Raw genomic sequence first — 15,305 nt, forward strand, 5'->3', positions numbered from 1 at the left:
ACCACACGTGACCTTCATTGCAAAAACCAGATGTCCCCCAACCTTTGGTCCTGATGAGACCCTTTATTCGCAACAGGGTCAAAACGCCCTCGACGAGTAAAGGAAAACGAACCTTGCAAACAGCACTTATGATTGTGTAAAGTGTCAGTGTATGTCTCTTGTATATATTCATAATGGTCGCTTTCCTTGAAATAATAATTGCACAGACACCTTGTAAATACTGTCACCAGTAATCACTCAATTGTCCTTTTGGTTCTTCATATATACACTGGGGATACTTTTGCACTGTAAAACTCCTGTAAATGTACATATCTTTATTTATGTTTGTAAATACTATTGTCAAAAATCCTTCGCTGTGAGCCTCCTTTTCTCTCTCTTCACAACAGGAGACTCAATAAGCTTCAGCTACACCCCCATAATAGCATTGACTGACCGTCCATGTGTCCACTCCACCTTCAAGCCAGTCACCATCCACAGGAACATGCTCCTACTCCCACAAACAGACCACACCTGAATCATTGCTCAACATCCACACTCATCACTCAGGAACTCCATCACAAACATTGAGGAGGACTAGACCTACGACAATGCATCACAAGACATGCACAGATGCATCTCCAACAGCGACAACTCCATGGCCTCCAAGAATGAACAGGACACCCCCCCCCGGAAGCAAAATGGTTTAGAAACAGACTTTGCAAGTCCTGATGCACTTGCCGCTGCATTTAAAAGGCATGATGGAACAACATGCTACAAAACACCTCCACAACTTCCAAACCATCCACAACGACCAACACCCACTCATCATGACAAACATTTGGAACAAAAATGTGGAAAGGATCCCCAATGATGCTCACAACATCAAAGGTATATTCCACATCATCCATGGAGTTTGCCCGACATATCAGCAAGTTCACCAACATCCCTCACTCACAAGACATATGCGACCAGCTCAGCATTTATTAGTGTCAATCGTGTTCGTAACACTAAAAAATGGGCATGTATGACAACTCTGATAAAGACAACCAACACACGGAACCCTCCCCAACCACCACCACCCACAAGCCAGCGATCAACAACTGGACACCCATCACCAACGAAGATACACTGTAGTCAATTAAGTCAATCCACTCCGGGTGCCGCACTGACCCCTCCCACACCCACATTTTCTACTTGCTTGCAAAATTCATTTTCAGCCATACTCTGACACAACATCAAACGTTCTCTGGCACATGCATTGTTGAGCAACTACAAGCCAGATCAGGCCACTCATGATGGAACACAAGGCAGACCCCACAAACATCCCAAACTACATAGCCATCTCCCTGCTAGCTGTACCAGCCAAAATCTTTGATAAATCCATCGACAGACTACTTGCAACCTTCATCAGGATCTGCTCCTTCCTCTACAGACGAACGCTGTGGGACAGACTCCCCTCTTTCCTCTCAGACCCTCCTACAGCAACCTGTGGAGTTCACCAGGGAACCACCCTCAGCCCTACGCTCTGCAACATCTACATGGCTCCGCCTGCCACTATCGTCATAAGTAACCCTGCGCGTAGTACCGTAGTCGCACTACGCAAAGCTACGTGAAGATGTTCTCGCACTATGCGAGCTTTGCGTAGCTCCGCGAGCGTGCGTAGTAGCTTTTTGGACCCGTTCGCGAGCCATTTTTCTTGCTTGGGAGCGCGTTGTGCATGTTCTGGGCTCTGTCTGCGTGCTCGTGGATTGTAGCGCGCGAACTTACCCATGCGGTGGACTATGGGCGCGGCCATCTCGTTTTTTTGTCCCGCCCGCTCGCGCTGCCTTATTTCCTATTCCGGGTCGCGCATAACGTGATCGCATTGTGCAAGTCATGTTCATGTGCGTGCTCCCGAGAAATCGTGCGCGAACTTACCCACGTGGTCACGATGGGCGCGGCTATCTTGTTTTTCGCACTCTATGCTATGGTTCTGGGCCTAGTTTTCTATCCAGCTTTTATCTTTGCAATCTTTACTTATTTTCACAGTTTTTCTGATTTTTTTTTACTTATCATCTATCTCTCTCTGTCCATAAGTTTATATTTTGCATTTTATTTCTACTTTTACACCTTTTTTTTACTTTTCTACTGTTTTATTTTACTTCTTTCTTTAAGCTCCTACTTCTTCCCCCTATAAGTATTGTGTATAGTTCTTGGACGAATAAGTAACACGATTACTGGTGCGCTTAGTTACATTGCAGATCAATTCTGTTTCAAAATCTTGTTATTGTATGACACAGGTGCTGCTTGCCACTTCTCTTACTGGTTTGTAACTTTGCGCTAGCTTGGGCTGATTATTGATGTTAGAGTTTACTTTAGAGAACTGAAGTTAGTTAATGCTATTGCTAGAGTCTAGTCCTTCCATTGTCCTTTATTGAAATAGTGGTGGATGGATATAGGTTTACTTAGTATTAGTTCATATTTTTTTAACGGTCTGCATGACGCCTCCTCTGTCACTGAATGCTTAGTTAGTTCTTATTTATCCCACCCCTCCATAAAACCTTTTTGAAGTTTGTTTACTGAGTGGTAGGCTTAGCAGCAATAGCATTGTCACGTCAGTCAGTAGCAGTTCATATGACGCAAGCAACCAACAATTTCGTGTATGCATAAATTTATGCATGTGTTCTCCATCTCACCTATCCATATTTGCGGGCAAAAATACAATGGAAATGCCGACTTACTGAACAATTGGCCCGTCTGGAATAGGTGGTGTAGGTCAGGTGGTACTGGCTTCGTTAGTATATTCTGCAATCAGAATGATTATGGAACATTTGATTAGTGTTCTATAAGTAGACGGTCTGTGAATCCTGCAAGCCAGTAGTCATTTAGAGGTCAATTTTATTGCAATTGTTGTTTCCTAAAATGTTTGAGCGGATTTTTGAATGATGTATTTGTTTCACAGCACTCAATGTTTCTCTTTCTTTATTATTTCTTACATGATCAGCACCACCCAGGGGCAAGTAGACGGGGTCCGAGTCGGCGGGACAACCACCAGAGGAGCACTCCTCTACCGAGGATCCTGCTGCTGGCCCCAGTAAGTCCTACAGTGCTTAAATTATTAACAATTATATTTCCCTAACTTTTTAATGCACCTTATTTTTTCCAACCTATTAATTAAGCATCCTTCCTAATTCAATTTTAGCAAAAGCTTCTTTGGTCTTCAATTTGTTTTCCAAATTTTGGGTATCCATCCCTGACTTTCAGTTCCTTCAAACTGCCTCTGCCCTATGACTTTCTGTGCTACTACTATTAGACTGTCTGTAGCTAATCTTGCCCTGTTGGCCACTCTTTAGTTAAGGTATTCTTTTGAATAAAGCTGTGATAGAATAGCTATAGCCACTGGGTCCACTCCTGTCTTTTGCGATGTCCTCTGTAATCTCTAGGCTTTGTCAATTCCCACCAACAAAATGCGCAACCAGATGTTTTTCTACTAATTTTTGTTAGGTTAGTATACTACTACTACTGTTGTGGTTATTCTCTGCACAGCCACATACAGAACTATGCAAAAGAAAATAGGATGTTGGTGATAGGGAGGTTGGACCTTACTTACACCCCAGTCACAGAACTCAGAAGAACCCACAATTCACTGACTGACTACCTACCTATAGTGTCTCAGTCATAGTCATATGTCCCACTCCCGACCCCCCACTTGAAGATAGATTAGATACCCAATGATTTTATTACACAACCCAGAACATAAGTAACACCCTTTCGCTCACTCACTCGTGTAAGTCCACAACACCACAGACACTCAAAATATACCACAGAGTCTATGTGCAAGTTCAAAAACGTAATTCTTTTAATAACAAGCTTTGTATTGTTGTAACTTGTAAGTTGTTCCATCAAATACATCCAGCTCCACCATGCAAAATAAAGAAGAATAAATACTATACATTTTGTACAACTAGTGCACAATAGAGAACTATGGGAATTGTGGGAGACCCCTCACCGTTGAACGTATACTGGTTACACATGCATCTTTCGAAAGCTCTGCAAATCTCTGGTTCGTAGAAGGCAATCCTCTCATCTGCCTATGAGAAAAATGGTGCACGTTAGACAGTGAATACAATTATGCAAGCTTTTTGCAGTCATGCCAAAAAGTGTAACATTATGGATAAGCAAAAGGGACTAACTAAACTCCATACAAAAGCGTGCCTTGTTTTTCAACCTCTTTAGTTGTATGCAACACTCATGTGGCCTCAAAGGTGTCTTTCTTACTGTGCAACAAGCTGCCAGGTAACATGGGCAAAACAGTAGACATGGATCTAAAATGGTTACATGGCTCAGGCTAACTTTCGAAAGACTAGAGTAGGAGTAGAGATTAGATGACCCTAGGGACCATCTAATAAATTAATACTAATGTCTGTCTACTGACTGTGCTGTACAGTAGTACGTAATTTGGACTAGTTACGAAGATTTATGTTGTACTTAACTGTTTTTTCAATCTTCCTTCCTGGTGAAAAAAGTACAACTAGTAAAATAGGGGGAGGTGTACAGGCATCTAAAAAGGTGTACTTGTTTTTATAGGTGCACAGCCACTACCAACCACCAGTGCCGACTGCGCCAGCGGCGATGCTAATGCTGCCATCCAGGAGGGGACAGTGGCTGCAGCACCTGCAGGAGCACCAGTGGGGGAGGAAACATCAGCGGTGGGCGGTGGTAAGTTATATTCATTTCTTATTTGCATTACTAGGTGGAAGGGTAACATTTCCCCCACTGTGCTATGAGACTTATTAAGAAAGTATGAACTTGAAGTTGTACTGGACCATATACAATGGTTGAAGGAGACACCCTTAGCAGCATTACCAGCGTGAGTTGAGTAAACAAGGCCTCTTCTATCAGACTCCAACTCAGCTGTGAAAGTTATGGAGAAGACTAAAAGTCAGATCAGATGACTTTGAGGGATGTGTTGAACAAAAAGGGAAAGAAGTGAACTAGAGTGGAAGGAGGAAGGACGAAAGAGATGTAATAAGACTACCATAGAAGGATACTTTGGAAGGTTCATGCAGGTGGCTGATAGGAATATGATGCATGGGTTGTTGAAGGATGGGTGGAATGTGAAAGAAGATGCATGCCTGGGTGGGCAACACGATATGGGTGGATGGATATAGTTGATAGCAAGAATCATCAGCGGTGTTTGTGTCAAACCCAAGGCAAGGAAGCAGTGGACGCATGGGTGGTTGTTGGTGAAAGTGAAATCAGCTAAGGCGATAATAAAGAATGATAGACATTTATTTTTAATAGATGGATACCCCCTGGATGTATTGTATTCATCATAGGTGGAGACTGTCACAGGAAGCAGAGTCTTACTTTGAAAATATAAAAGGAGATACAAAAAAGACTGGTGTTCTTCTGTGTACTGAAGTCCACCCATAGTACTAGGGCAAGTATAATGCCAGAAAAAACCTCAACAAATGTTACAGGCAGGGGAAGCAGGAGGATAGATTAGATACTTAAAGTTGCCACCAATTGTGTGTACTGCGCTTGCTAGTGCTAATATGCCACTATGTGCTGAATTAATTTTGAAGAGTTTCAGTTACAATTCTGTTTATTTTTTTATAGATACTCATACTCCTTCCCAAAAACCATCCCGGAAGGAGCTGGCAGCCAGGGCCCGGCAAAGGAAACTGCAGTTCATTGTGGATGAGTACCGCCGGCTGGTAGCTCAGGCCGAGGAGGAGGAGGTGGCGGTGGCGGCAGCAGCTGCTGCCTCTTCCAATGCCCAGGCCCCAGCCAGGCCCCACCTGCAGGAGTACGGCGCCGTGGTCAGGCAGCCGCTCACCGCTGGCATTTCGCAACACCTGCCGCCCCCCCACATCATGGATGCAAAGGCAGGTGCCGTGCATTTCGGCAACAACTTCTCCTCCGGGTGGCAAAGCTGGAGGACCAATTAGAGGAGCTTGTGAAAATAATAGTGGACAAACACCTCAAAGCCTGCCGACTATAATGGACCCTGTTCATTTGCCCCTTTTTTAATACTTTTGTTGGTGGGTGGGAATTGGGTGTTGGGGTTTTTGTGGGACATTCTTTGGACTTTGACATTGGTTGGGGTTAGGGACGGTGGAGGGGTGGGTGAGGTGTGGGATAGGAGGATATATTTTTGATGAACATGAATAATTAGTATTTATTTTCAACGTACACATATGGTGTTGTTTTGTGGTGGGGTTACTGTTTCACAAATTAATGTACGTCACAAGGTTTGCTTCTAGATGCAGGGCAGCGGCCAGTGTTTGATTTAAATAATGTATTAATTGGCCACATGAAAACAGATAGATGCGGTACCCCTCACTGAGTTATATTTGTCCTATTAGTACTAACAGTCTCTCCTCCATTATACCTCCCAGCAAACGTATCTTCTTACCTGTGATTGATGATGATTAAGTTCGGCACTGCAAGGGCTGCATGGTTTCCCAAGACAATGGAGAAGATGCTGTGGTTGTGTGATGGTAGTAGTAGACTAGACACTGGCACTCGCATTGGCAAACAAAAACAAAGAGACAGTCATTTGCCTGAGAGAGAATGTGGGAGTAGTAGAAAAGTACAGTACATAAGACTGACAAAAAAAAACAACAATATTGCAACTGCTAAACTAAAAGAAATCAATGGTGTCGGGGACTGCCAAGTACAAGACGATAAGAAGAAGTTCAACTGTAGTTGTGTTGAAGGAGTCACTAAAACACAATCCTAATTAGTAAACTTTAATGCTGTAAAATTAAATTCAAACAATGCCGCCAATTATTTAGATGTATTCGGTGGGTCCCGTTGGAAAATTAATTGCCTTGTACACTAGTTCATACACTGAGCTTGGGTGGGCAAGCAGAAGAAGATCCTCGCCCTGCCTCGTTGACATTTAATTAGTGTTGCTTTCACCACATCTGCCCCAGCAAGCGTGTGATCAATTGTTGGTGTAGATTTATTGTAGTCAAATCACACCTCAATATGAAACCACATAGCCCGGGGGAAGAGGGTTAGGGTTTGATGAATGGATGGGAACGGGGGTTTGGGGAAAGGTTTGACAAAAAAAACAGTACGCATGGAGACAACAAAAGCAAAACAATGAAGACGATGATTGATGATCCACTACTACCCAATAAATCTAAAGTTAAGGTAGAAAATGGAAATGCATTCATGATGAAGATAAGGTATAATGTGTAACTTGATGGTTGATAATATATAATGAGCAGTACTTAACTACTACTACACAATTTGACAGTACAAGGAAGTATTTCTTATATATGATATGAATATGACATTTGCCTAGGCTGTATGCCCTCAGAGAAACCATAATACCTGCTGTAACGGGCTGAAAGCTAGCAAAGGAAATTAAGAAATACTTTTAGTGAACAATTACCAAACAAAGTCACACAAGCAAAAAATAAATGAAGAGGAAAATGGAATAAAAAAATTACGAAAATGATACTAAAGTTACTGTATTATCCATGTCCAAAATGTGTTGTTGTATCTCGTCATTCCTCTTTGTCCTCCCTTCCATGGACACTGTGACGGAATATCATTCTTGGGTGCCACTGGCTGGATGATGATGAGAAGGATTGGTAAGGTAAGTGTGAGTTGTTGCTCCAAGTATAATAGCACTGGGTAAAAGGCCGGCCTGTAAGTGTTGATGGAAAAAGAAATGGGGTATTACAAAATAACTGAATGAAAACATAAAATGTAATTACGGTGTAGTGCAAAAAGACAAGACTCGTGAGCAAGAAGACTTTCAGACTGAGGCGGTTTGGATACATTGTGTAACTCTCCTAGTTGCACAGCATTCATCGAGAAGGACAACAAGATAGGGGCCAGCATAGAACAGGACCACGCCACGACACCGGGCCGTGAGTCCGTGACCCAAACTCCATTTACCTAAATTTTTCACAGTGCCAGACAAAAGGCATATACAGCAACCTAGCATTTTCCAAATCAAGTGATTAAATCGATGCGCCTTTGTCAGTCAATCATACCACTATTCTATTCCACCACTGCACACACATGTAGACTAGGTCTGCTGTGGTTCTTGTTGATTGGTTGTGTTTACCTTGTATTCCACTTCCTGAATGTATTCCATCAATCATCTCAGATCAAACTGACTGACAGCGTGCAAAGATAGTATGGTGGTCATCATCATCCGGTGTGGCACGTGCACGTGTTGTCAAACAGACCAACAGCAACTCAGTCTGTAGTGAGTGACTACGATTAAGTAAGTCCAGACTGCACCTGCAGTAGCAGGAGTACAATTGGATATTATTAAACAACATGGAAACATTGACTATCACTTGAGGCACAAGTACTTTGCTATTATATTAAACTACTAGTATAGTTCTACTTCATGCACATTTGCTCAGAGTCAGCAAGCATCCAATGCAATGCATGGCATCATTCATTTCATATACCTGTCTTGCTCTTCTTTGTGGCTGTCAGATCACAGATGCTGCAGAGCCTTCTGAAAGAGATGACGAGTTCACTTTAGTTTTTGAGCCCTGCTCAAGTTATGACAGTGAAGAGTTGTATATGCCTGCAGACAGAGGTGGTAGCCTTAAGACAGTGATGAGTTTCAGATTGGAAACAAAACAGAAGATGGCTATAGTCACGTACGTTTCACTTGTTATGGAGGGACTATTAGAGGCTACATTATTGTACTATTCTCCATCTCCATCCAAGATGGACATGTATTTAGGGCGAGTCAGGAAGATAGAGCAGGACTCTGAGGAGTGGAGTGCACAGTTAAATGCACAGATGTGCAACTCCAATAGGTAAATAAAAATAAGAGACGGTGGTGATGGATTTGAAGTTTGAATCAGAAAGACACATATACACACAAATAAAGGAAGGGAGAAAGTAACAATTTAAAAGCCTAGTTGTCAGGGAAGAGGAGCTCGTCCTCAAACCCTGGTGGTTCTTCTGACAGAAGTAGGTCATGTAACCCACTAGTTATGTCTTTGGACTCGCTCTCCTCTTCCTGTTGTGATTCACATATTTTGTAGTCAGGTGGTATGAAGTGCTGATTAATTTTGATCATGGTTAACCTCTCCACGCTTTTGGGCGAGAGACTGGTCCTTTTCACAGTTACAATAGCACCAGCAGCACTGAAAACACGCTCAGAAGAGACACTTGCAACAGGGCAAGCCAGATACTTTATCGCCAGCCTGCTGAGCACTGGCCATTGGATTCTTTTCCAATCCACCAATGGGCTTTGCTCCATGAACACCTCTGTTGTGTCATCCAGATAGGCCTGGACCATCCGCTCAATGTTCAGTGGTGCTCCAATTTGCTTGGCCACTTTTGGGTTTGTGATAGCAATGGACTTACCCATCCCTTTCTATAGAAACCAAGCAGCTATTTATTTGGTTGTGTCTGATTAATCAGATCCTGTTGGTGCTGTTGTTGTTATTGGTTGTATTGGTGACTGCTGGGAAGCAAACACACTGCTCTCATGCTGTGAAGAAGAACTTGACTCTGGAGGATGCCCTGTAGTACTTGCAATGTCCTCGGCTGGCACTGGCAGGCCTCTAATTGAGAGCCGTTCGTTTTCTAAATCAGTGGCTTCCTCAGCTATTAAAGTTTTGTGCTTGGCAACATCCCCTTCTGAAAAAGGAATTACTGCATTACTGTTCACAAATAATTTGTACCATGGATCCAGAAGTGTGGCAGTAATGTAATGTTGATGTAACACAATCCTATTTTGAATCCTTGTATTCTCAGATAAGTGGCCGGCTAAGGCGTTCGCCAAATAACATGCTTCAAGTTTTTCTTCCACACCTTCGTATGTTTCAGACACCTCCTTCAGCTCTTGCTCTAGCATGTAGAACAATGGGATAGCTTGGCCCATAGTACAGTCCTCCCTGCTGACTGCACGTGTGAAGACCTCAAAAGGAAGTAGCATCTCTGTCAGGCATTTATTGAGGTCCCATTGCCACATCTCAACGGTCATGGCTTTAACAGTAGGATCCCCTAATCTTCTGGTCATGACATAAGCATTAAGCGGTATGTACTGCTCAAACAGCCGATCAAGCATGTAATAAGTAGAGTTCCAATGTGTTGGGACCTCCTGGATGAGTGTTTTGACTGGCATTTTATGCTCACGTTGAATGACCTGTAGCTGCTTCCGGGCTTTAAAAGAATGGTTGAAATGCGTGCATATTCTTCTGCAGGTGGTCAGTAAGTTGCTGACTTTGCTTTCATTTTTCAGAAAGTCTTGAACAACATTGTTAATGCAGTGTGTCAAACACAGGACCCTGAAATAGCCACCATCTTTCATGGCCTTAACTACATTACTGCCATTGTCGGTGGCAACAAAACCAATGTTAAGGCCTCTTGGTCGCAGCCATTCAAAGACCTTGCTGTTAAACTCGCAGCAGGTTGAAATTTCTCCATAACAAACAGGCTACAGTTGCATGTCTGCGAGTATCATTACAAATCTCAACAGTGTCAACGCCTGCAGATAGCTTGTCTCTAACACCTGAAAAAGAGATCCAGTGTGCAGTGATGCACATGTAATCAGTGGCTTGGCAACTGGTCCACATGTCTGTTGTCAGGTGTATACTATGAACAGCACTCTGATGTAAGGCTTTTCTAAGCAATTTCAGCACGTCTTGGTGTAGTGCTGGAACAGCAACTCTGACAAAATAGTAGCGGCTGGGAACGTTCCATTTTGGGCAGATGGTTGTCACAAATTCCAGGAAACCCACCCCTTCAACAAAAGAAAAAGGGAGAAGGTCCAGTGCTAACATTTTAGCAAGCTTAGCATTGTACAAACGTGCTATTGGATAGTTGCGCTCGTACTTTCCCTCCTGCCTAAACATGCTAAGAATGGTACGCTGCTTGGTATTTCTTTCGGGTCATTTGGCCTCGGTACCAAAGTTTGTACCAAGCTTACCACGACTAACAGAGGAATGACAAATGAAGCATATAGCAATGGTGTCCTCATTTGCGCTAACTGTAAAGAAGTCCCACACTGGGGAGCTTAACTTTTATCTCCTGCTAGAGGTGCCACTTCCAATGCCGGATGAACTGGAGGGTGTGTGTTGAATTTCACTATGTGGCTGCGCAGTAGTACCACTACCTACTTCTGCTGAGGTGGAGCTTGTGCTGCAAGTAGGACGCTGCCGGCCCTGTGCAAATGTAAAAATGGAAGCTAAAAGTAGTTTTGGTGTTGCCGGTGTTGGGGGTATGCGTGCTACATCCCTACTAGTCGCAGCCATTCTCGATAGGGTAAAAATGTTGATCTCCATGTCCTCAGGGCCAGGAGTAATGCTTGTGATGACTTGGTCTGACTCGTCATCACCATCATTATCTGGCTGTTCAACATCGCACTACATAAGTGTAAGGCTTGCTGGAACCTTCCTTTTCCCTAGCCTGGTCTTGGGATGTCTCTCCCTCTCATGCTCAGATTTTTGTGGCTCCCAATTGAGATCAAAATCATCAGAAGGGATGCTTGGCGAAGAACTCAATGGACTAACCCTCCTTTTCCTTGGTGAGGATTTGGAAAATAATAGATCTCCTGCATGAGTGCCTTCCTCTTCTTCTTGCTCTGCATGAGGCTCAATTTCCTGAACTGCCCCGCCTTCCGGAGGAACAACAACTACTATTGCGGTTGGTGGTTGTTGATCAACTACTATTGCAGGTGGTGGTTATGGTTGTTGTTTTCGTTGAACATCTACTATTGCTGGCGGTGGTTGTTGAACAACTACTATTGCGGGCGGTGGTTCTGGTTGAACATTTAATATTGCGGGCGGTGGTTGTGGATGCTGTTGTTAAACATCTACTATTGCGGGCGGTGGTTGTTGTTCACCACTTTTCTGCTGTGTTCCCTCTTGCATTGATTGTGTACTACTTTGAGATAGCGATATGTTTAGGTCAGGCTCAGTATCACTGCTTTCCACCATTAGGCTGTCTACCTCTTCCCCACTCATCTGCTTTGGCCTGGGTTGGTGGCTTGGGACAAATGATGGGGAGGTGCTGGCCCCAGCTTGCACCCCCGACACCGCTGCTGCAGGCGTACTTTTTTTTCCCAAAAAAGGTTTTCGGGTCAACACCAGACTTAAGTGTCACTTCCTTCTTCTTGTCTTCCTTCTTCTCAGCAACTTTCTTGGTCTTGGAGGACCTGGTACCTGCTTTCTTTGGGCCCATCTTCTTCAGATGTCAGCAGCAGCACTCAGTTGCACAAGTTGCTGAGATGTCTGGTCAGGTGAGTCACACCACCCGTGACGTAGAACAGAAGGACGTCCGTCTGGCAGTAGAACGGGCGATGAATGATGACGGACACCTCCTCCTCAGTCTTTTGTGCACCTACAAAGCAAAGAAGGCAGAAGAACATCAGTAGAATGTGGAATTGTTTTAGCTTTAATTTTAGTTACTACTAGTAGTATTAGTACACTCACTAAGGGTAAGAATAGCAACGAACTAAAATACAAATGTAGTGGAAGTGGAACTTGTTTATCCTTAATTTGTGCATCATTTCGGATGGATGCAGCATCAGTGACCTGCATCAGATAGCAACGGGGATGTGAACAGTAAGCCACCAGGAACAATGGAAAGACACACAGGCCTATGTGGCAAAAACAAAACAGCACACTACTACTACCACCACCAAAGCTCCCAGCCACATGGGCACTCATCACAGGCAAATGGGTAAAGGCCAGAAAACAATAAACTCAAGCAGGCCTATATATCCCTATATGGCCAGAAAAAGGAGGATGCCTGTTATACATATAAACAATGAGATTCTATCAATGTGTAGAGGTGCAAAATATTTTTAATGTGTTTTTTCTTCTAGTGAAATGCTAGGCTCTCTCTTAGACATGGAAAGACGAGAGCACAATGTGCTTGTTAAAATACCCCTCACACACTAAAAAAATCCTTTAGTGTCATGCTTCATCATAGGGGTCTTCCCGTCCCTATAACGGGGCGGGGCGTGCTACGACCAAACGGACTACGCGGGAGCACTATATTTATAGTGCTCCCGCGTAGTCCGTTTGGTTGTAGCACGCCCCGCCCCGTTATAGGGACGGGAAGACCCCTACGATGAAGCATGACACTAAAGGATTTTTTTAGTGTGTGAGGGGTATTTTAACAAGCACATTGTGCTCTCGTCTTTCCATCTCTAAGAGAGAGCCTAGCATTTCACTAGAATAAAAAACACATTAAAAATATTTTGCACCTCTACACATTGATAGAATCTCATTGTTTATATGTAACGTTTAGGAGGGTGATTCTATCTCAACCTCTATGCTTCCCCTTTTGGTTTTTTGAAATGCCTGTTATACATCACAGCTTAATGCAAAAAAGAAAATCCCCAGAGCTAATAGGTTGGAAAGTTACACAATAGGAGTCTTTTTGCTTTTCTCACCCCCACTTGGGCGTGAAGATTTGACTACGACAGATTTTTGTCGGTAGCCTCAAGGAATTTAGGACTGGCAGGTCGTTAGTGTGTCCTGACCACCCACTTTCCTACTTTTGGTCCTGATGAAAACCCGGTAATGACATTCAACGGGTTGAAACATGTAGACCCCACACATAGTGATACACTTGGTCTTAATATACCTTTATTGTATCCACACACTTTATTTTAATATTGTTCAGTAACTTGCAAATAAAAAAAATTTTCACACAAGTATACCAGGACAATTTTTAACATTTTTTTTTCTCACTTCTCACACACAAATACCCGCTCCGCTGTAATTCAGGTGTCGCAGCACACCCTGATGGCACTCGGCAAAACAAAACAAAAGAAGGACTCTCTTCTTGTTGTAGTCATCCCATTCAGATGTTTTTCTTTAAACTTTTTCTTTAAACAGTTTCTGATGGTACTCCTCTTATGTTTTTGAAAACTTTGGACCTAGGGGACCAGGAGTACACTCCTTTCGCCTTTTGCGAATTGCTCCCTTACTCTCTCTTTGTTTATTGATGGGTGGCTCTTTGAAAAGGTGCCAGTGTCATACATGAAAGTGGAAATGTCGTTTTGTGTGCACTACCTTGTGAGACATCTATCATGCAGGCACATAAGTGTTTCATACACAATTCGTCATATTAACACATTCTAAACATGAACAACTTTTAACAAGTGTTTTGAGTGCCAAGGTACAATCATTTATGTGATACAACTTGAAATATGTCAGTCCTCACATGAGCATCCATTCGCTGATGACACAGTTGCGTGCACATAAAACCTACTGGCTGTCATGTGGAGTGGCAGACATGTCCCAACTCAGGACAATGCTTAAGCTAATGGGCCTGCAATTGTGATGAAGAAAATCATTGCGGCTTTGTGGACACACCCTTATCCCCAGGCAAAATGTCGACACAGATGTCTGCACACAAAGACATAACAGCGTTGCATCTGAACTAGATATATGTGGCAAAAATGTATGAGTCTGAATCATGTCTGGAACAAAACAACATAGGCTGCAAAGCTACAAATGAAATCACTGGCCACCATCACAGGGGCAGTGAATGGTGAATCATTGTTCAGCCAATTCTCACCCACAGGTCAGACCTGGCAAGGCCAAATCTGGCGGGCCCATGCAGACCTCTCCTGCACAACACCCCCATACCTCAGTCAATGTGATTGATACAGCTCAAGAAGTGAGACCTCTGAATCTGGCTAACAAAAACTGTGCAGCAACAATTCTAAAAGTAACCCAACATCACCTCGTGGGACTGGCAAAACATATTTGTGACAATCAACAATCAACCATCAACCGATTGGGGTGAATAGGCACACAAGACCTACCCAGTGTGAGTACGCACAAGCCAAATGTTGTATCCATGTCCAGTGGACACATGTAGCAGACACAGGAAAAATACAAACTATGCCAGGGACCAATGCCACAGAGGCAGACCCATGCTGAACACACATAGAATGGGCACAGTGTTGGATGACACATATGATAAGGAGGCACACTGATCCGTGGGTCTGGAATGAGCTGACTGTACCATGAGCAACCGTCATGGAACTATGCATATCTCCCACTGATGTACATCATGTCTGAGGACACTACACTACATACGTCATGCATGCTGCAAGGGTGTGCAGTTGAAACCTTACACTCCGATTTTAAGAGTCATCATCAGTGACAACAAATATGGAGCCCGAACACAGTGCACAGGTCATGGCACAGGCAAGGTCCCAACACATGTCACAGACCACCCTCCCACATGATGCAGAAAACAATGTGCAGTCTGATTTTCTTCCACCCTATATGAACATGTGCAAATGTTATTACACACAGACCAGCGGACACATGTTAAGGAGGGGAAGGGATGAAAATGAGCACCAGGTGACTATGGGG

Source organism: Lissotriton helveticus, chromosome 8 (genome assembly GCF_964261635.1).
Source record: "Lissotriton helveticus chromosome 8, aLisHel1.1, whole genome shotgun sequence".
NCBI lineage: Eukaryota > Metazoa > Chordata > Amphibia > Caudata > Salamandridae > Lissotriton > Lissotriton helveticus.